The 22456-nt window shown below is 41.2% G+C and overlaps 1 long non-coding RNA gene across 1 annotated transcript; it reads right to left on the bottom strand.

Annotated features, from left to right (window-relative positions):
- Positions 1 to 319: 319 nt before the first annotated feature.
- LOC149119748 (uncharacterized) lies at positions 320 to 22199 on the bottom strand. The gene is made up of 3 exons (XR_016227663.1): positions 22022 to 22199; positions 3372 to 3448; positions 320 to 1090 (listed from the first exon to the last, which is right to left on the bottom strand). It is a non-coding gene; the product is annotated as an uncharacterized LOC149119748 (long non-coding RNA).
- Between the last annotated feature and the right edge of the window lie 257 nt (positions 22200 to 22456).

The raw sequence follows: 22456 nt of genomic DNA, 5'->3' as shown, positions 1-22456 counted from the left end.
CCTGGACTTTGCACTTGATGTATGCCTGCTTCCCTGTCAAAGGGCAAAGATTCATTTCACACTGTCAACATAAGACACATGACAACTGAAGGACTGCTGAACCCTGCCACTGGTTACTACTTCCTGGATGCATTGTCACAAACAAAGCTGAACTCCATCCAAGTATAATTAATCAACTGGGCCATTTTAATGCTCCATACCTATCTTAACCTTTCTTACAAATGAAGATACAATTTCCAAATGAGAGCTCATTATACTGAACAGTCTAACCCCTCCCCCCACCAAAGACATACACAAAAGCCATAGATACTGGGCTTTATTCATTTTATTAAACTGTAGTCAAAGAAACAGGATCTTTAATGGACTCTTTAATCTATTAAGTCCTCTTTAATGTTCAAAAATTGGTCCATTTAACATCAGGATACAGTAAAGAAGTGCTATAGATACGAACACTCTGGATCCAATAATGATTGCAAACCCCAGTAACTCTAAACATAAATTTCAAGACAACCACGGTACTATGGCTGAAGTCTGTGTCCATATATCACTAATCTATTCCCACTAGACTCATATGTACAAAAAAATACCTTATTTCTCTATAGTTTATCAAAACTCCCCCATGAGCCTGACTGTCCCCTATACTCCAGGATGTCAGAAAAACTTTTCTGCAGTTGAGTAAACTCAGTCCAATCCAGTCTCTTTCAATTTTAATTTTCTTTTTAAAATTCAGTCTGTGTGTCTAAATGCTATCACAGATTTCTTCTTCCTCTTCTTCTATTCTTGAATATGATATATAGGTATAAAGGGGCTGAGTCTTATGTAATCTTATATGTATTTGTTTTTATGCTGCTTAATAAGTTATTACCTTAGTGGCTTCAACAACATGCATTTATTTCCTTAGTTTTTAGGTCAGAAATCTGTGCACAGCTTAACTTGGTATTTTGTTCAGGGTCTCACAGGGCTGCAATGAAGGGCATGGGTAAAGATTGGGTTCTCATCAAAAAGCTCATTTTAAGAAGGATCCACTTCCAAGATCATGCAGTTGTTGACATCATTTGTTTCTCTCTGGCAGGTTCATGACAGGTTCTTCCTAACAGAGAAAAAAAGAGACTGGAGACTGTCTGCTATGAAGATGGTACCTTATATGGTATAACATTTCACAGGATTGACAGCTCTTCATGTTTGACATATAACTTGTGCTTATTCAGTCCATGGGGATCATCAAGCATTGCCGTCTACAATATGCCCAATTGCATCACTTTGCTAGTGCTACACTATCGCTCCTGAAGCATACTGGATAAGGCCCTGGGTAGATTTTCTGCAAGAGTCCTGATGCTTCCCCAAAGAATTACAAGACTAGGGAAAACAAAGACCCCAGCATTTGAACTCTTCCTTCTACTGTTCTCTCCTCTCTTCTTTTCTCTACCCATGAGGGCCAAAAGGAATACAATTTCTACCTGTTCTTTCATTTCCTGAGTTCTGTTTTAAGAATATCATAAGCTTCCATGATCTTATCATCCATGCCCTATTTTTTTCATGTTAAATGAGAATCAAAAAGGTTTAGAAAATCATTTGATCCATTAACAGAGTTGGCTTTTAAGATAACAGTCTTTGGGGCTGGCCCTGTGGCACGGTCCTAGATGCTTTGCTTCTGATCCACCTCCCTGCTATTGTGCCTGGGAAGGCAATGGAAAATGGCCCAAGTACTTGGGCCCCTGGATCCAGGTGGGAGACCTGGAAAAAACTCCTGGCTCCAGATCATTCCCAACTCTGGCTATTGTGGCCATATGAGGAGAGAACCAGAAGATGGAAGATTTCCCCTCTCTCTCTCTTTCTCTCTCTCTCTCTCTCTCTCTCTCTCTCTCTGTTTCTCTCTCTTCCTTTCAAATAAATAAAGTAAATCTTAAAAATAATCAATTTGAAGACTTAAAGTTGATCAACAATCCAACAATCTGTTTTGGGCAGGTTTTTCCCTTTCCTTCCTTAGAGCAATAAGCTTCTTGACTCACTCTTGGAAGTACAGAATTGGATGAGAAATTATTTAAGGGGGAAATATAAATGTATTTCTGAAATATAGATACATACATACATGCATATCTAGGAGTTAAAGTAGATAACTATGGTTGGCAGAGTATTCCTTCATATAAAAATTTGAAATGAAATAGTAAAATCCCATTTTATTGAAATACTCTAGTACAGAGCCCACCATGGGTGCCCTATATTGATCCCTTAAGTTCTGATGGTGGATTGGTGATATATGGGCCAGTCATAAACCTGTCACTTCCAATCCATGAGTAGCCTCATCTGGTTGCCCAAGGAAGCAACAAAGACATCATCACAATCTAATTATTATATGGCATATAAAAGTTTGCAAAGCACTACTGTAAAATACTGTTGTTACAGAGCCCCAAACTAGCAGAATATTAAACTTGGTAAAATTAACTTTTTTAATCATTTATTTTGCTAAAATGGGTTTGAATTATATGTAAACTGATGCTGCATTCGATTGGCAATTATTGGGAGTAATCTGTACTTTGCTGTTTATACTACATCTTGGATTTCCTTATTGATAATTAGTGGCACTAAAAATGAATGGAACTTAAGATAACATCACCCAAGACACTGGCCTCATTACTAGTGTGTTCTTACCTAGCACACTAATTTGCCCCAGTAAACAGACCTGTGGATCCAGATAGTCTACAGTAGGCCAAGAAAGTTGCTGTTGGTGTGTGGGTGGGGGTGGGGGTGGGGGTGTGGTATCATGTTCCCTTGCACTGTTGGTGTCTTGTTGCCTTCCAAGGGAACCACTTCACCATTTTACCTCTCCCTCACCTCCCCCTCTCCATATGTTTTCTTTTCTCTGTCTCTGTGACTATATCCTAACATTTCTGTGGTCTGCCAAATCACAGTATAAACCAAGCAGGGCACACGGAAGCAGTATTCTTACTTCAGCAGCAGCAATAAACACTTCCAGACTGCTAGGATGACAACTCTCATGTGTAACTGATCTTAGTTGGGACTAGTCTGACAGTATGTGGTCCACATTGCAAACATTCCCAAATCTGCATGTTTAATCTGGATCTTGAAAGTTTAGGTTGCATTTAGGGAGAAATTCAATTATTGAGTCTGTGTGCACAACCATATATGAAAAATAAAAACATTGGAAACCACTCCCAACAAAATGCACATGTGGACACAAACATAGACAGACAGACAGACACACACACACAAACACACACACATACACTAGGATTTGGGGAAGAAACATGAAGTGGCTGTGCTTGCTTGAAAGAAGATGATATTAAAAAGGATAGAAAAAAGCTGGATAGTGGGGAGCCCTACATAACCCTATAACTTGACTCAATACTTACATGTGTTGCCTCATCTCCATGCCCATCATGACATGGCTCCTAGTGTCTCTGGGAAGTTCTTCATAATCTCACAGTCCCTAAATATAATGAAAAACAATATAGGGCTTTGATGAAAAGGAAAGAATCCAAATCAAAGAAATCCAGCTGCCCATACCCTATGGAGCTCATAATAATAGTCTTTCCTACAGGAAACAGTAGTCGGAAATTCAAAATAAGAGGAGATAATTCATTTGGTGTATACATACCACCGAGGATGAGGAATTCTTTCCGCATGAAAACACAGCAAGTGGCACCTCGTTAAACAGGACCTAGACTTAATCTGACTTGGAATAGATAAAAAAGAAAGGATTCATATGAATCTCTTCAGCCTAGAGGCTTAATCTCAGAGCTTCTGAGTATAATGAATGAATTAAGTAGGGCAAGTGATTAACAAAGAAGAAATCACTTATTTTTTTTGAAACTGAAATATTAGAGTAACATGTTCATTGTTCATGGATAGAATCAGACCATGCCTTTTTGAGAGACACACAGAGAATACAGAAAAGTCATGGATGGAAGCTGACTCTAAAAAGATAATGTAATTTCCAAATTTTAAAAGTACAGATTCTTATCTTGTTATTTTATTTGATGCCCCCACTTATCTCCTCTCTCAAAAGATGTGGTTTTTAAAAACACAGCCATTGAAAATTAGTTTTGTAGCATGAACATGGTAAAAATCACCACAATGTTCCACAAGTTAATTAGAGATACTTGGGGATACTAGGCAATGAAAGCTGGGAGTGATTCTGCTAACACTGAGATAAAGAGCCATAATACTGAGAAAACAGTTAAGAGAGTCATCTTAAAAAGTAAAAATAAAAACAGCAACCCAGTGAAGGTTATTTTGATGACCACATGAGGTCAATCATCTCAATAGGAGAAAAAGATCAGTCAATTTATACATCAAATTGTAGCTGTTTGTACACCAAATAACTAGTTAACTTCTTTTTTGCTATGCCAAACTGTCATATTTGTAACAAAAATATTTAATATTCAAAGCTTATATTTCTTATTTATTTCTCTTTTTGGCATCAGTAATTGGATTCATGATATATTTTTGTTGACTACATGGATGAGTAGACAGAGGAATGAGTAAATGAATGCATGAAAAATACAACTTCCACAGTTATCTCCAAGCAGTTGTCTTGTTGAAGTAAGTACATACTGTTTCAGTTTGTCTTATATTTTCCCACTAAAGTGCCTCTGGTTGTAGAAGAGGTAGGCTCTATTTTCCTGACTCTACTGGCAGCAAGCTTGAACTGGCTTAAGTGTCAGATTTTGGATTAAATTTCCACACAGGTTTTGCTTTTGTGTACTTAAAGAATTGTTTTGAAAACCTCATATGTGATAGGCACTGCTTCCATACCAAGCTGACTCAGTAAATAATATCAATGCAATTCTTGCCTTCTTTGAGTTAATATTTTAGAGGCAAGAGAGATGACAAAGTATCACAAAATTCAACACAAAATAACAACTGTGATAAGAGCTATATAAAAGAAGAATATATTCAGGGCCGATGCAGTGGCATAGCGGGTAAAGCCGCTGCCTGCAGTGCTGGCATCCAATATGGGCGACAGTTCAAGTTCCGGCTGCTCCACTTTTGATCTAGCTCTCTGCTATGGCCTGGGAAAGCAGTAGAAGATGGCCCAAGTCCTTGGGCCCCTGCACTCACGTGAGAGACCCGAAAGAAGCTCCTGGCTTCTATTGGTGCTACTCCGGCTGTTGCAGCCATCTGGGGAGTGAACCAGCAGATGGAAGACTTCTCCTTCTCCTGCCTCTGCCTCTGCCTCTGCCTCTGCCTCTGCCTCTTTGTAACTCTGGCTTTCAATTAAATAAATAAATCTTTAAATAATTAAAAAAATAAAAGAAGAAGGCCGGCGCCGCGGCTCACTAGGCTAATCCTTCGCCTAGAGGCGCCGGCACACCGGGTTCTAGTCCCGGTTGGGGCGCCAGATTCTGTCCCGGTTGCCCCTCTTCCAGGTCAGCCCTCTGCTGTGGCCAGGGAGTGCAGTGGAGGATGGCCCAGGTGCTTGGGTCCTGCACCCCATGGGAGACCAGGAGAAGTACCTGGCTCCTGGCTCCTGCCATCGGATCAGCGCGGTGCGCCGGCCGCGGCGGCCATTGGAGGGTGAACCAACGGCAAAGGAAGACCTTTCTCTCTGTCTCTCTCTCTCACTGTCCACTCTGCCTGTCAAAAAAAAAAAAGAAAAGAAATAAAAAGAAATAAAAAAATAAAAGAAGAATATAATTCTGCAAGAGCCCCAACAGGATTTGAGCTGCTCTTGGAAATAAGTCAATAACTTTGAGCTAATAGCTCTAGGTTCAGTAATTGACTAAAGTAGGTAGGGGGACAGCATTCTGAGCAAAAGTAACCTAGCTTGTACAAAGGCCTTTTAGAAAATAAGAAAAAAATTATATAACTGGATCAAAGTGAAAAAGGGGAAGAGTGACACAAATTGACAAATGAAAAGCAGATTTTGGAAGGATATTGAGCACTCACAGGATTGATGGAAAAGCTTCCAAATAGATATGATTTAGGAAGCTCCAAAGGGATGGAGAACAGGAAACCAAGAAAGAATCTTGTAGTGGGAATGACCAAGACTGGGTGTTACCAGTTGGATGAATCAACTTTAACCAATTTCTCTTGATCACTCTGCTCAGGTTCTAGAGCATTCTATTGGTTTTGTTTTCAAGATGTGCTTATCCCTTGCCTAAAGAATGACAGACAATCTGACTGAGTGTCCCACCAAACTATATCCAATGGCAAAGAAGCACTTTCCTAAAAGAAAAACTGGGATGGGATAAGGAAGGAGAAATGCATACAGCGCAGCACAAAACCAATAATGTCTACTACAGGATGATGGGGATCAAACCCAGAGAGTCTTGTGTATCCAAATATCATAGGTTTTCCCTAATCTAGGGTAACTAATAAAGTACTGAAAATATAGTGGGGGGCAGTGCTGTGGCTCACTTGGTTAATCCTTCAGCTGTGGTGCCAGCATCCCATATGGGTTCCGGGTTCTAGTCCCGGTTGCTCCTTTTCCAGTCCAGCTCTCTGCTGTGGCCCAGGAGGGCAGTGGAGGATGGCACAAGTGCTTGGGCCCTGCACCCACATGGGAGACCAGGAGGAAGCGCCTGGCTCCTGGCTTCGGATCAGCACAGCGCCAGCCATAGCAGCCATTTGGGTGGTGAACCAATGGAAGGAAGACCTTTCTCTCTGTCTTTCTCTCTCTGTCTGTAACTTTATCTGTCATATAAGTTTTAAAAAAAAAGAAAATATAGTGTATAGGAGTAAAATTGACATTTTAAGATTTGATGATTATTTATAGCCCTTGTCTCTATAGTTGAGGGACAGTGTTTTATTTTTTTTCTTTCTGTTTGTTGAACATTTTACTTAGTGTATAGTTAATTTTATGAGTATAAAGTAAACTGAAAGTATATCAATATAAAAATTAAGATGGGGGTCTGGTGCAACCACTGCCTGCAGTGCTGGCATCCCATCCCATATTGTCGCTCCCCGTCTTCGTGGAGGAATGACACAGGACCCTGCGCTGTTCTTTCGTTTGCTCGGCCCTCCCCGGGTTTGCTGCTGGTTCTTCCCAGGTTGGCTACCGACCCTTCCACCTCCGTGGAAGGGCGGTTCCCCCTAGCCACTTTCCCCACTTCCGCAGGGGAGTGGCACACCGCCGGCCGGCTCTCTCGGGGGCTGCACAGGTGTTCCTCTTAGATGTTCCTGGTGCATGTTGTCTCTCTCCTCCTTTATAGTCCTCTTCCACCAATCCCAACTCTGCTACCCACACGCCGAGTATGCTGCTCTCCTCCAATCAGGAGCAGGTCCTACAGTTTATTGGTTGAACTGGAGGCAGCTGTGTAGAAGCTTACTCCTCTCCCAGTGCCATATTGTGGGAGAGCAGATGCATAGAATAAGTCTTAATTCCAGTAACTTAGTCTAGTCCGAGTTGCTCCCAGTTGCTCCCCACAGATCCCCCTTTCTTTTTATTTTTTGGCGTTGATTTGCGCCTGTCTTCGGTGCCCCGCGGCACACACTCTGCTCTGCTTGCTAGAGTTGCCCACAGGTGCTTACAAGCCCTATCAATCAGGCAAACCGAATCCGGGTCCTCTCTTCGCCATGTTGTGAGGAGGTTTTTAGGCGCTGATGCGTGCCTGTGTTCGGTGCCCTGCAGCACATGCTCTGCTCTGCAAGAACTGCCTGCAGGTGCTTACAAGCCCTACCAATCAGGCAAACCGAATCCAAGCCTTCTCATTGCCGTATTGTGGGGAGACTTATTGGTGTTGATAACGTGCCTGTCTTCGGTGACTTGCAGCGGGTAAGCTGCTTGCCGCCCGCAGGTGCTCACCGCCTCCCTAATCAAGCAGACCGAATCCAAGCTCTCTCATTGCCGTGTTGTGGGGAGGCCTTATTTTTCTCTATTTCTCTATCTCCGGGCATTCCTATTTCTCCCATTTTACTTCTATCTGCCAGCATTCCTATTTCTCCCATTTTACTTCTAAACTTCCGTTTCTCTTATCCCCGTGGCATCCCGGCGCCTGCCCCGAGGCTGCTTCTCGGCGCCTTGCCCCGCAGCGGCCTCATTTTCCCTAACATTTTTCTCTACCCGGTATGTTTCCCTAAGTTTTCTTCCAACAATATTCCCCTCTCATTTCTCCTGGCTTCTCCCCACAGTCCGTATCCGAGTCTATTTGTTCTAGCTTTCACTTTCGCTTTCGACCTTAGAGACTTCTCCCAGCTTCCCCCCATAGTCCGTATCTGAGTCTATGCCTAGGCTTTTGATAGCTTCTTCCAGCACCTTTTCCGTCCGGCTTTTCCCTAGGCTCTTTGCTAGTCTCTCTCTCCGGTATTTTCCCACTTCTTCTCGCTTCTTCCCTCCTAGGTTTCCTATCCAAGTCACAGCACCATTATGTCGCTCCCCCTCTTCGTGGAGGAATGACACAGGACCCTGTGCTGTTCTTTTGTCTGCTCGGCCCTCCCCGGGTTTGCTGCTGGTTCTTCCCGGGTTGGCTACCGTCCCTTCCACCTCCGTGGAAGGGCGGTTCCCCCTAGCCACTTTCCCCACTTCCACGGGGGAGTGGCACACCGCCGGCCGGCTCTCTCGGGGGCTGCACAGGTGTTCCTCTTAGATGTTCCTGGTGCATGTTGTCTCTCTCCTCCTTTATAGTCCTCTTCCACCAATCCCAACTCTGCTACCCACACGCCGAGTATGCTGCTCTCCTCCAATCAGGAGCAGGTCCTACAGTTTATTGGTTGAACTGGAGGCAGCTGTGTAGAAGCTGTTACTCCCTTCTCAGCGCCATATTGTGGGAGAGCAGATGCATAGAATAAGTCTTAATTCCAGTAACTTAGTCTAGTCCGAGTTGCTCCCAGTTGCTCCCCACACATAGGAGCGCTGGTGCAAGTCCCAGCTGCTCCACGTGCAAAGCAGCTCCCTGATAATGCTCCTGGAGAAAGCAGTAGAAGATGGCCCAAAGCCTTGGGTCCCTGCACCCATCTGGGAGACGAAGAAGCCCCTGACTCCTGGCTTAGGCCTGGCCCAGCCCCAACCATTGTGGCCATTTCCCTCTCTTTCTCTATCTCTACCATCCAAATATAAATAAATATTTTTAAAAATTAAGAGAGGGAATAAGAGGAAGGAAGAGGAAGGGTGGGAGTGTGGGTGGGAGGGAAGGGTAGAGTAGGAAGTATCACTATGTTCCTAAATCTGTGTATGTGAAATTTGTTTACTTTAACTTTTTTAAATAAATAAACAATTCTTAAAGAGAGTTCTGTGTATCATACATTTGTTTATTTTGAAAGGCTGTGTGTGTGTGTGTGTGTGTGAGAGAGAGAGAGAGAGAGAGAGAGAGAGAGAGAGAGAGAGAGAGAACACCAGTCAGGTCTGGGCCAGACAAAAGCCAGGAGCCAGGAATTTCATCCTAGTCTCCCACATGAGTGAGAGGGGCCTAAGCACTTGGGCCATATTCTTCTGTATTCTCAGGTACATTAGTGGGAATCTGGATCAGAGCAGAGGCTCAAACAGAGGCTCTAAAATGGTATGACAGTGTTGTAAGTTGCAGCTTAATCAACTGCACCACAATGCTTCTCCTTGTGTGTCATATTTAAGGATGCCGGCTTTTATCCAAAAGGCAATAGGGAATCTGTAGAGACTATTAAGTGGAAGGAGAAGTGATATGCTCAGGTTTACATTTCCAAATGATCTTTGGGATGCTTTGTCAATGATGTATTATAACAGGCCAATGGTGCAGGTGAGGAGGAAGCTAGGCTAAAGAGAACAAGGGTATGCACTATAGTGCTAGCAGTGGGGCTAAGAAGTGATTGGATTCAGAGCATGTTGGAAGCAGAGTCCATAAGACTTGAGGAAAATTTTGAAATGATGGTTGGGGAGAAGAGGTTTCATGTTTGGCACAGATTATTAATCAGCAAAATATTGGTTTTTTGTTAATGGGAAAATGTACACTAGCGTGGGAATAGAGCCTCATGAGCTAGAACTTCCATGACTTAATTCTAATAATTTATCCATTTGAAGGGAACAAACCCCAAACTGCTTCCTAAGGGAAAGTCTGGCTTTGCCTGTAGATACTCTACAAGGAGGTAAAATATTTAGAACTTTGGAGGCAAATCGTTAGTTTCACACAAAAAATCAAACTCTTAGGTCTAGAAAGCATACAGATCTGCTCTGAACTAGCAATATAAAACTCAAGGCCTCTGTTAAGGGGACAATCTCTAACCATCTGCTCTTTTCCATTAGAAGCCCAGCTGTGAGAAGTAATAAATAGAGCATAGACATTTGAATACTTGTAGATAGCACTGAAGTACTTACTATGTGCCAGGCATGATTTAAGGCTCTAAAGCATTATTTAATCCAATCCTCGCAAAAATTATAAATAGGCACTTTATTTTTCCCTTGCTGTAGATGAGAATGCAGGTGACCAGAGGCATAGAGAATAAATAATGAAAGTAGTATTTCTACCATTCTTGAAGGTGCATAGATGACAGGCATTTTCCCTCATCTCATGCAGCACAAACCTCACATGGTATATGTGAGAAGTATTATCTTACATTTATTTATGCATAAGGAAAGAGAGAGTTTCAGAGGGAAATTAATTTGTCTGAACTTATCCAGCTAGTATGGTGCTATCATATGATTTGAAATCGGATCTCTCTGACTCCATTGCTTGTCCCACACTGCTTCCCAGAACCCTTGAGTGTCTTGATCATGGCCACTGTCTGTCATCCACTGACAAGTCACTAGGAGCCAGTTCCATGCAGTCACTGTGATGATCAGTTTTGTGTCCCAGCTTGCCTAAGTTGCAGTCCCTAGTGATTAAACTGATCATTAATCCAAGTGTTGATGTGAAGGTGTTTTATTGATGTTATTAAAGTCCATAATCAATTACCTTTCAGTAAGGGAGTATGGCTAAATGAATGGGTTTGATCCCATCAGGTAAAAGACCTTAAGAGCAGACCTAAGGCTTCTCTGAAAAAGACAGAATTCAGCTACTTATGGGCTGCAGCTTCAGCCTATGCCCACAAGTTCCAGCTTGCCCTTCCTAAGAACTTGCCCAAGTTATTCAGACTTGACGTGAACTCCCACGATTGCATAAGCAAATTATTTGCAATGAATCTCTTAATCTAGATCCCCTATTGTTTCTACTCTCTTGTTAAACTCTAAAACAAGGATGTAACATGTATCATTTCATTTGCCCTCTCTAGCAATATTAATTATAGTAATCATCATTCCCTCCATTTTCAGGTGACAAAACTGGAACAGAAGTGTTAAGCAATTTTCCCAAAATTGCACAACTCATAAATTTAAACACAGGACTCAAAATGGCTCCCAAATTTCTAAACTCTTAATTTTTAGCACAATATCATACTATATGCATATCATAATGTAGTATATTAATAGAATATATACTTTATGTGTTTCCCTGAATGCATTCACAGTTACAGAAGATAACATGCAATGAAAATTTGAATTTAAATGGTATTTTGATAAATCATACTGAATCATTGTGAGAATGACTGATCCAACAAAAATGACTGGGGGTGGCGGCGCTGTGGTTCAGTGAGTTAAAGCCCCAGCCTGCAGCACCAGCATCCCATATGGGTGCCGGTTTGAACCCTTGTTGCTCCACTTCTGATCCAACTCCCTGCTACTGTGCCTGGGAAAGCAGTGGAGGATGGCACAAGTCATTGGACCCCTGCACTCACGTGGGAGACCCAGATAACCTGGCTCCTGGCTTCAGATTGGCTCAGCTCCGGCCATCATGGCCACTTGGGGAGTGAAACAACAGATGAAAGACCTCTCTCTCTGTGTCTCCCTCTCTTTGTCTGTAACCGTCCCTCTCAAGTAAATAAATAATTTAAAAAAATGGCTAGGATGAGAAAAAATGATAGTGATAACAATGATATTTCACATAATGATCTATAATGAAGAAAACAAACAATAAAATCCACAAGTAGAAAATAAAGGATCATAACACATCTTCCCTCGTTAGACTATTATTTTGAAAGCTATTGGTTTTTCAGTTTTGTTTTCATTACACACACATGCACACACACACAGGGTCTTCAAAAAGTTCATGGAAATATGCATTTATTTCAAAGTATTTTGCACTATATAAACTTACTTTAATTCTAATTTTCTACAAACTTTTTGAAGTATCCTTGTATATACATATGTGTATAGTTTCAGTTTTATATTTGTCTAAGACTATAAACATGAGAAGTTTGTACCTACCTTTATCTTTTGCATAGGATGATAATAATAAAAGAAATTAGGCTAACACAGAAATTTTGTGCTAATTTGTTTTTTTTTTCTTTTAAAAGAAAGTCCAGGCCGGCACCATGGCTCAATAGGCTAATGCTCCACCTTACTGCACCAGCACACCGGGTTCTAGTCCTGGTCAGGGCACCGGATTCTGTCCCAGTTGCCCCTCTTCCAGGCCAGCTCTCTGCTGTGGCCAAGGAGTGCAGTGGAGGATGGCCCAAGTGCTTGGGCACTGCACCCCATGGAAGACCAGGAGAAGCACCTGGCTCCTGCCATCGGATCAGCGCGGTGCGCCAGCCGCAGCGGCCATTGGAGGGTGAACCAATGGCAAAAGGAAGACCTTTCTCTCTGTCTCTATCACTGTCCACTCTGCCTGTCAAAAAAAAAAAGAAAGGAAGAAAGAAAGTCCAAAGTCATTTTGGACTTTGCAAACAAAAAAAAAAGGTGGGGGGAATTGACTGGTGGAACTCACAGTGTCTCCGTTTTCAAATAAGCTGCCAAGGATCTCAGAAACACCACTGAAATTCAACTATAGCAATCTTGTTGATCTTTTTTGTCCATGTACAAGCATTGTTTAACTTTTAAAATTTTTGATTTACATTTTCCCCACATCTGATTCATGTATATATAAATGGTATAAACTGTCTTTAATCTTTTAATCAATGAAGTATGAAATAATTGTTTTATAAATGATGACTAATCAAATGATCACTTAAACACTGCCAGTATATATTCCAAGGCGGTTTAATAGAGAAAAGACATTGAATTTGATTATGGGAAAATACCAGAAAAACAGGAGGATCTGTGTTCCTGGGAGATAGTTGAAAAGATTTTTTCAGTGAAAATCTACAGTAAGAAGAGATACTTCATGAAGCAGCAATGATTGTACAGACATGCAGCAGCTTTCAGGACACCACCAGAGACTCTTGTGGCCTATGGCTCCTATGGCCCGTGGCTTCCACAGTCTGCAGCTGGCAGGAGACCATCTTCCCAGAGTGAGGTAAGAGGACTCTAAAGAAGCCTAATGCTTCACTGGGGACCTTGTCTGGGGAAGAGACTCGTGGTCCCCACTGACTTTGATTCCAGGCACATGAGTTGGTGGGGGGTGGGGGATGGGGGTAGTGTGCCCTCTTAACCATGTTAAAGAAGGGCACATTAGAGATACTTTTCTGGAGGGTTCCAAGATGGCGGAATAGTAAGGGAGCTCACAGATAGTCCAGGAAAAGATAGTTTAATAAAAGTGGAGATACTATAGTCTCAGGGAAGAGTTAGGGAAAAAACTGCAGAGGAAACTCTTCTGGAATTAGTGGGACATGGCGGATCTACGTAGAGGGCACAAGTGCCCATGTCTCAGGACCCCAGCTGCCGAGTATACACACCAGCACTGGAAAGAGAGGTGAGGCGAAACCACAGTAGCCCGAGACACTGGTGGAAAAGCAGCAGGACGAGCCTAGAGGGAACGAGGCTAGAAGCCCATGGGGGAAAGTACACCAGCCTAACTAGAGGAGAGAAAAACAAAATAAAAGGGACCAGTATGGACTTAATTGTCTCTCTCCACACACCTTACAAAGGCGAGCAAGACAATACAGTAGGCGCCATTTTGGACATATATAACAGCTGTGCCAACTCAGGGCTGCACCTGCCCTCCGCCAAGCAGAAAAACCTGACTCTGATGGGGAGCAATAACAGGAGATTAAGACCTAGTGAATGTGTGGGGCTTATGAACCAGGACTGTGAAAAAAAAAAACTGAGGGTGTGTGAGAGAACTCATGGAGTGGCTGAGACATGAGTAGTCTCGGTGGGAGATGCCACAAATTCAGGCAGCTTTGGCTACCCGGTGAGAGACATTGCAGGGGAATCTGTGCTTACACTGAGGACTGCACAGATCCTTTGTGTGGTCCTTGGGGAAGAGCAGACAAATATTATACCCACTGGGCTAACACTCAGGCACTCATTGCCATCGAGGAAAAGAGCTCCGCTGAGCAGAATTACTTCCCTTCTGAATAAAGAGAGAGAGAGAGAGAGAGAGAGAGAGAGAGATTGATTTACCATGCCAAACCTGGGTGTGTCACCTTTGGCACACCCTTAACCCTGAAGAACTGAACAGAGCTCTCTAGCCACACACACCACAAGCCTCTAGAGATTCACCAAAAGCAGACAGTCCACTTAATCTAGAGTCATAGTATAACGAGAAAAGCCAACACAGCGAAAATAAAAAAAAAGAAGAAACCAAAGAATATCTCCACAAACAACACAAACAAACAACACATGCAGAAACCAAACAACACATGCAGAAACCAAGGAAACAAGAACAAGGAAGACAGCATGATGCTCCCAAATGAACATGACACTCCAATACAATATTATGAAGATGATGAGATAGAAGAAATGCAAGATATGGATTTCAAAAAATTTATGATAAGAACATTTAGAAGTTATCAAAAACAAATGCATGAACTACAGAAATCCACACAGGACAGGACAGAAAATCTCTCTCATGAAAATAAAATGTTAAGGAGGAATCAAAATAAAATGAGGAATTTAGTAGAACATGAAATTGAGATATTGAAGAGAAACCAAATGAAATGAAGAATTCAATAGAACAAATGAACAACACATTTGAGAGCCTTAAAAACAGAATCAGTGAGATAGAAGACAAAATATCATGCTACCTTGCCAAACTCTTCTATGAGTTCCAATAGTTTCTTAGTAGAGTTCTTAGGATCCCCTAAATAAAGAATCATATCATCTGCAAAGAGGGATAGTTTAAGTTCTTCCTTCCCAATTTATATCCCTTTAATTTCTTTTTCTTGCCTAATTGCTCTGGCTAAAACTTCCAATACTATATTGAATAGCAGTGGTGAGAGTGGGCATCCCTGTCTGGTACCAGATCTCAGTGGAAATGCTTCCAACTTTTCCCCATTCAATAGGATGCTGGCTGTGGTTTTTTCATAAATTGCTTTGATTGTACTGAGGGATGTTCCTTCTATACCCAATTTGTTTAGAGTTTTCATCATGAAAGGGTGTTGTATTTTATCAAATGCTTTCTCTGCATCTATTGAGAGAAAAAAGGATTGCCTGAGTACACGAGGTACATAGAACTCCTTATAGACATGATTAGAAAAGATCTGGACCACAACACATTGTAGTCAAGCTTTCAACAGTAAAACAATTCTAAAATGTGCATGAGAGAACCACTAAATTACTTTCAGATGATCTCCAATTAGATTCACAGATGACTTATCATCAGGAACTCTACAGGCTGGGTAGAACCGAGAGATGTAGTCCAAATCTTAAGAGAAAAAAAAAACTGTCAGCCTATAACACCATACCCTGCAAAGCTCTCACTTATGAATGAAGGTGAAATAAAGAATTTTTCACCACACACCCAGCCTTAAAAAAGTTGCTTCGCCGGCCACACCGCACTGGCCACGGTGGCCATTGGAGGGTGAACCAACGGCAAAAGGAAGACCTTTCTCTCTGTCTCTCTCTCTCACTGTCCACTCTGCCTGTCAAAAAAAAAAAAAAAAAAAGAAAAAAGATGCTTAAGGATGTGCTACACATAGAAACACAGAAACATGGTCATCACTATGAAAGAATGTGAAGGCAGAAAATCTCCCAGGAACAGAGAAGTATAAAGCAAGACCTTACACCTTCCACAAAAGTGCACTCAGGCATTTTTCAGAAGAGGCAATACAAATGGCAACAAACACATGAAAAAATGCTCAGGATCACTAGCCATCAGAGAAACACAAAGCAAAACCAGAATGAAGTTTTACATCACCCTAGTTAGAAAGGTTATCATCTAAGAACCAACAAACAATAAATGTTGGTGAGCACATGGGGAAAAATGTACCCTAATCCAATGCTGACAAGAATGTTAACTGGTACAGCCACTGTGGAAGACAGTATGGAGATACCTAGAAATCTGAATATAGACCTACCATATGATCCAGCCACCCCATTCTTATAAAAATTAAAGGAAGGGATGTGAAAGGAAGGAGAAGGGAGGGTACAAGCATAGGTGAGAGGGAGGATAGGGTGGCAAGTATCACTTTGCTCCTAAATCTGTATATATGAAATACATGAAATTGTTCAGATTTAAAAAATTAAATACAAAAGAAAAGTACTTGTATCAGTAAAAAAAAAGAAAGAAATTTGAAAATACTATTTGTTGAATTCTATACTTACTAGAAGATTAAGCCTATAATTATAAAATAAATTTAAAGTATGTCATTGTAAAAATTAAATAAAAGAATAAAAAAGGGACACAAACCCACTGTTGGTGGGAATGCAAACTGGTTAAGCCACTATGGAAGTCAGTCTGGAGATTCCTCAGAAACCTGAATAGAAACCAACCATACAACCCATGCCATCCCACTCCTTGGAATTTACCCAAAGGAAATAAAATTGGCAAACAAAAAAGCTGTATGCACATTAATGTTTATTGCAGCTCAATTCACAATAGCTAAGACCTGGAATCAACCCAAATGCCCATCAACAGAAGACTGGATAAAGGAATTATGGTATATGTACTCTATAGAATACTATACAGCAGTCAAAAACAATGAAACCCGGTCATTTGCAACAAGATGGAGGAATCTGGAAAACATCATGCTGAGTGAAATAAGCCGGTCCCAAAGGGACAAATATCATATGTTCTCCCTGATCGGTGACAACTGACTGAACACCAAAAAGGAAACCTGTTGAAGTGAAATGGACACTATGAGAAACAGTGACTAGATCAGCTCTTGTCCTGACTGTTGATGAACAACTTAATATTTTATCCCTTTTTGTTCTATTTAATACTATTGGTTGAACTCTGTAATTAATACACAATTATCCTTAAGTGTTGAAATTTAACTGAAATGTGATCCCTGTTAAATATGAGTGGGAATAAGAGAGGGAAGAGATGTACAATTCGGGACATGCTCAATCGGACTTGCCCCAAATGGTAGAATTAGAAACGTGCCAGGGGATTCCAATTCAATCCCATCAAGGTGGCATGTACCAATGCCATCTCACTAGTCCAAGTGATCAATTTCAGTTCACAATTGATCATAATAATAGGTCTAAGAGTCAAAGGGAGCACATAAACAAGACTAGTGTGTGTGAATACTAACTGAAAGAATTAAAAAGGAGAGAATGATCCTACATGGGAAGCGGGATACACAGCAGACTCATAGAATGGCAGATGTCCTAAACAGCACTCTGGCCTCAGAATCAGCCCTTAAGGCATTCGAATCTGGCTGAAGAGCACATCAGAGTATTTCAGGCATGGAAAGCGAAGACACTGTGACAAAAAAAATTGACCTATATGAAAGATCTCTGTGAGTGAGATCCCAGTGGAAAGAACAGGTCATCAAAAAAGGAGGTACCTTTCTCTGAAGGGAGGAGAGAACTTCCACTTTGACTATGACCTTGTCTAAATATGATCAGAGTCAGCGAACTCAAAAGGCCTCCATAGCCTTGGCAACTCATGACAAGAGCCTAGGGTGATTACTGATGCCATAAACAAGAGTGTCAATTTGTTAAGTCAACAACAGGAGTCACTGTGCACTTACTCCTCATGTAGGATCTCTGTCCTTAGTGTGCTGTACATTGTGATTTAAAGCTATAACTAGTACTCAAACAGTATTTTTCACTTTATGTTTCTGTGTGGGTGCAAACTGTTGAAATCTTTACTTAATATATGCTAAACTGATCTTCTGTATATAAAGATAATTGAAAATGAATCTTGATGTGAATGGAAGGGGAGAGGAAGTAGGAGAGCGGAGGGGTGCAAGTGGGAGGGAAGTTTTTTTGGGGGGAAGCCATTGTAATCCATAAACTGTACTTCAGAAATTTATATTCATTAAATAAAAGTTAAAAAAAGAATAAGAATGGAAGGAGGAGAAAAGGTGGGAGCATGGGTGGGATGGAGCATAGGGTTGGAAGTATCAGTATGCTCTTAAATCTGTATATATAAAATACATGAAATGTGTTCACCTTATATATCATATGTTTTCTCTTATATGTGAGTTAATACAGAATTATATATATATATGATATATATTAATGAAATAAACATCTTGTGATGTCATTTTTATTTTTAACTCATTCATATTCCTGTAGAACTGTAGTGTTACTATTTTTTACTTTTTGAATATTATAGTTAGTGGTGCATTAAGCCTGTGATTGTAGAGTGGACTGAAACTATATATTTGCAAACAAAATAAAGAAGGAAGAGGGGATTAAGGGAGGAAGGAGGTGGGAGAGAAATATAGATTTCTTAGATTGTACCTAGAAAATATAAGAAATATGTTCTATTTATATTAATAAATTTTTTAAAACCTGTCAATGAAAGCAGAGAACAGATTATGTGCACAGATTTTACTATCAAATATGGAACAATAAAACATGTAACAGATAATCTTGATTCACTGACTTTTAGTGCATCATTCAGGGCAGTCCCTTCCATTGATTTGATTAATAGTTCTAGGCAATATTTCTCCTGACCAATATTTCTCTCTATAGCTTTAGAAGTCAAAATTTTCCAGAGCAAAGGTGCTCAAAACTCTGAAAAGAAGAGAAAGAAATTCTCAGTAACTGAACTCTTTCTTATGCTGCAGCCCCCAGATGTTTGGGGCTTTGTATATGCAGCAAAATGTTCTGCATCCAGACTATCCAATCCAAGTTTACAGATTCTTCTTTTTTAAAAAAAAATATTTATTTATTTATTTATTTATTTGAAAATCAGAGTTACAGAGAGGGAGAGGCAGAGAGAGAGAGAAATATTCCATCCTCTGGTTCACTACCCAAATGGCCACAACAGCCAGAGCTGGGCCAATCTGAAGCCAGGAGCCACGAGCTTCCTCTGGGTCTCCCACATAGGTACAGGGGAATCAAAGACTCAGACAATCTTCTGTTGCTTTCCCAGGTGCATTAGCAGATAGTTGGATGGTAAGTGGAACAGCTGGGACTTGAACCAGCACCCATATGGGTTGCTGGCGCTGCAGATACAAGCTTTTACCTGCTGCACCATCACACCAGTCCCTACCAATTCTTCTTCAATAGAGGTGTTCCTATACCCTGATACCCTCTGTGAACCACTTCCTGTGTTCTCACTCAATTTTGATTCAGTGAAACCTTTGTTGCAAGAAGAGAGACAGGAAGCAATTTGATGAGCTACAAACCTGAGGGAGCCGGGAAAACACTGATCTATTTTGTTGTATAAAGGTCTTCAAAGAGTTGATGCAAATGCATACCTTGAAAAGCCTACACAGATTTCAATCTTTCACACCAAAATAGACTTATTTTTAATTCTATTTTTTCATAAACTTTCATAAAATGTACCCTTGTACATTTTATTTCAGGTAATTCAAGGCAACAAATATTTACCACATGCTTACTGTGTGCCAAGCACTTTTCTAGGAACTCTAGACTGTTTCTCGATCTTTAATGTGCTTTCAAATCATCTGCAGATTCTTCAGCTGCTGTGATATTTTTTGAAACAGCAGTTGAGGTCTGTTTGGAATGCTTGCATCCAACATGAGAGTACCTGGGTTTGAGTACTGGCTTCACTCCCAATTCCAGCTTCCTGCTAATAGTCACCCTTGGAGGCAGCAGATATGTGTATGTGTATACGCATGTCTGTGGTATGTGGGTCCCTGCTACCCACATGTGAGACCTTGATTGAATTCCTAGTTCCTGGTTTCAGCTTGACCAGACCTAGCTGTTGCAGACGTTTGGGGAGTGAACCAGCAGATGGGAGTTCACTCTCTGCCTCTCAAATCAAAAATAAAACCATTTAAATGCACATTCTTATTAAATATGTCTGGAATGGTACCAGCATTACACATCTGAGTCCCTGAGTTTGATACCTCTCTCCAGCTCCTGACTCCAGCTTCCTGTCAATGTGGATACTGGGGGCAGTAGGTGATGGCTCAATTGATTGGGTTTTATCCATGTGGGAGATTTGAGTTTCCATGCTCCCAGCTTTAACCTAGCCCGGCACCAGTCACCAGTATAAAGGAAGGGAACCAATGGATGGGAGTTTCTCTCTCTCTCTCTCTCTCTTTCTCTTTCTCTCTTCCTTTCTCCTTCCCCCTCACTCCCTCCCTCACAAATAAATAAATAAAAGTTTTTAAAATATTCAAACCATTACTAAAAATCCATTCAGGAGTAAGACCTGAGATTTTATACCACTACTGAGTACCCAGTTAATGTCAGGGCTGCTGGGACATGAACCACAGTTTGAATAGCAAGGCTATAGGATACAGAAGATAAATACAATGCATTACTTTCCTATAAGACATTTGGAATTTCGTTGGACAAATTGGGAATGTTGTTAAGCATGTGGAGATAAAGTATAACATGAGGCAGTAGATCATGTTGAGTAACCTATGATTTTACCAAAATTTATGGGGTCAGTTCTGTGATCAGGAAACTGTGCTACAGAGAATGTATTGGGAGTTGGGAAGTGAGGAAAAAGAATTATCAAGAGAGGTAAGTGAGAAACCTTGAAGGATATATAGAATTTCAGCAGGCGAACATATGAGGATAAGAGTACCAGGCAGGATAACATGAAAAAATATGTGAAGGTGTAACACTGGGTGAATGTGAAGAAGAGCCAGCACTCCTGCCTGGTTGGTGAGGAGGGGAAATAACAAGAAATATAACAGAGAGGCACCCAGGGATAAATTGTGAGGGACTCTGAATGCCATGACAAATGGTTGAGCTTCATGCCGATAGATAATTGGGGACCCTTAAAGATTTTACAGCAGAGGAATGATATGAAGCCTATTGGAGAGGAAAATTTTGCAATGGTTATAGAATTACAGCTGTGGTCTCTTAACCAGAATCATCATGTTCACCTGAGAGCTTGTTAGAAATTCAGGCTATCCTTAAGGCATTCAGATCTGGCTGAAGAGCCCATGAGAGTATTTCAGGCATGGAAAGCCAAGACACTGTGGGAAAAAAAAAGACCTATATGAAAGATCTCTGCGAGTGAGAACCCAGTGGAAAGAACAGGTCATCAAAAAAGGAGGTACCTTTCTCTGAAGGGAGGAGAGAATTTCCACTTTGACTATGACCTTGTCTAAATATGATCAGAGTCAGCGAACTCAAAAGGCCTCCATAGCCTTGGCAACTCATGACAAGAGCCTAGGGTGATTACTGATGCCATAAACAAGAGTGTCAATTTGTTAAGTCAACAACAGGAGTCACTGTGCACTTACTCCTCATGTAGGATCTCTGTCTTTAATGTGTTATACAATGTAATTTAATGCTATAACTAGGACTCAAACAGTATTTTACACTTTGTGTTCTGTGTGGGTGCAAACTGTTGAAATCTTTACTTAATATATGCTAAATTGATCTTCTGTATATAAAGATAATTAAAAATGAATCTTGATGTGAATGGAAGGGGAGAGGGAGCGGGAGAGGGGAGGGTTGTGGGTGGGAGGGAAGTTATGGGGTGGGGGGGAAGCCATTGTAATCCATAAGCTGTACTTCAGAAATTTATATTCATTAAATAAAAGTTAAAAAAATACCAACAACAACAAAAAAGAAATTCAGGCTATCTCTGGGAAAGCAAATGAGGATGACCCAAGTACTTGGACCCATGGCAGCCATGTTGGAGACCAGGATGTGGTTTAAGACTCCTGGCTTCAGCCTATCCCAGCCTGGGGCACTGTGGTTACTTGGAGTGTGAACCAGCAGCAGATGGAGGATCAATTTCCCTCTCCCTCTCCTGCTCCTGGTCCCACACCCACTCCCTCTCTTCCTTCCAAATAAATAAATATTTTCATTAAAAAAATTACAGGCCTTCTGTACACTTACCAAATTAGGAAATAGTGGGGCAGGGCCAGCGGGGAGGAGTGACCAGTAGTCAGTTTGAGTAATAGGCCCTCCAGAGGATTCTGAGGTACTCCTAAATGTGAGAACCACTAGATTGGAGCAATAGATCACGATTCTGGCTGCGTATTAGGCTCACCTGGAGAGCTCTAAAAGAAAAGCCTGGGACACAAAGCCCCTTACCATATCCATTAAATCAGAAATTTTGGAAGTGAGGAGACCTGCGTATTAACATTTTGTCAAATACCTCAGGTCATTCTAATGGAAAATCAAGACTGAGCACTACTGAATTAATTGATGCATCAGCCATGGTGAAGTTGGAACTGGGAGTAGATACTGGACAGCGTTAACATGTTTAATCGAGGGATGATAAGGTTCTTACTAGGGCTGTGTCCTTGGACAGAAAAAAAATAGATGTGA

Source organism: Oryctolagus cuniculus, chromosome X, assembly GCF_051225735.1.
Source record: "Oryctolagus cuniculus isolate XC-2025 breed Fujian yellow rabbit chromosome X, ASM5122573v1, whole genome shotgun sequence".
Classification (NCBI taxonomy): Eukaryota; Metazoa; Chordata; class Mammalia; order Lagomorpha; family Leporidae; genus Oryctolagus; species Oryctolagus cuniculus.
Note: the sequence above shows the minus strand (reverse complement) of the source record. Positions and strands in the feature narration are given on the sequence as shown.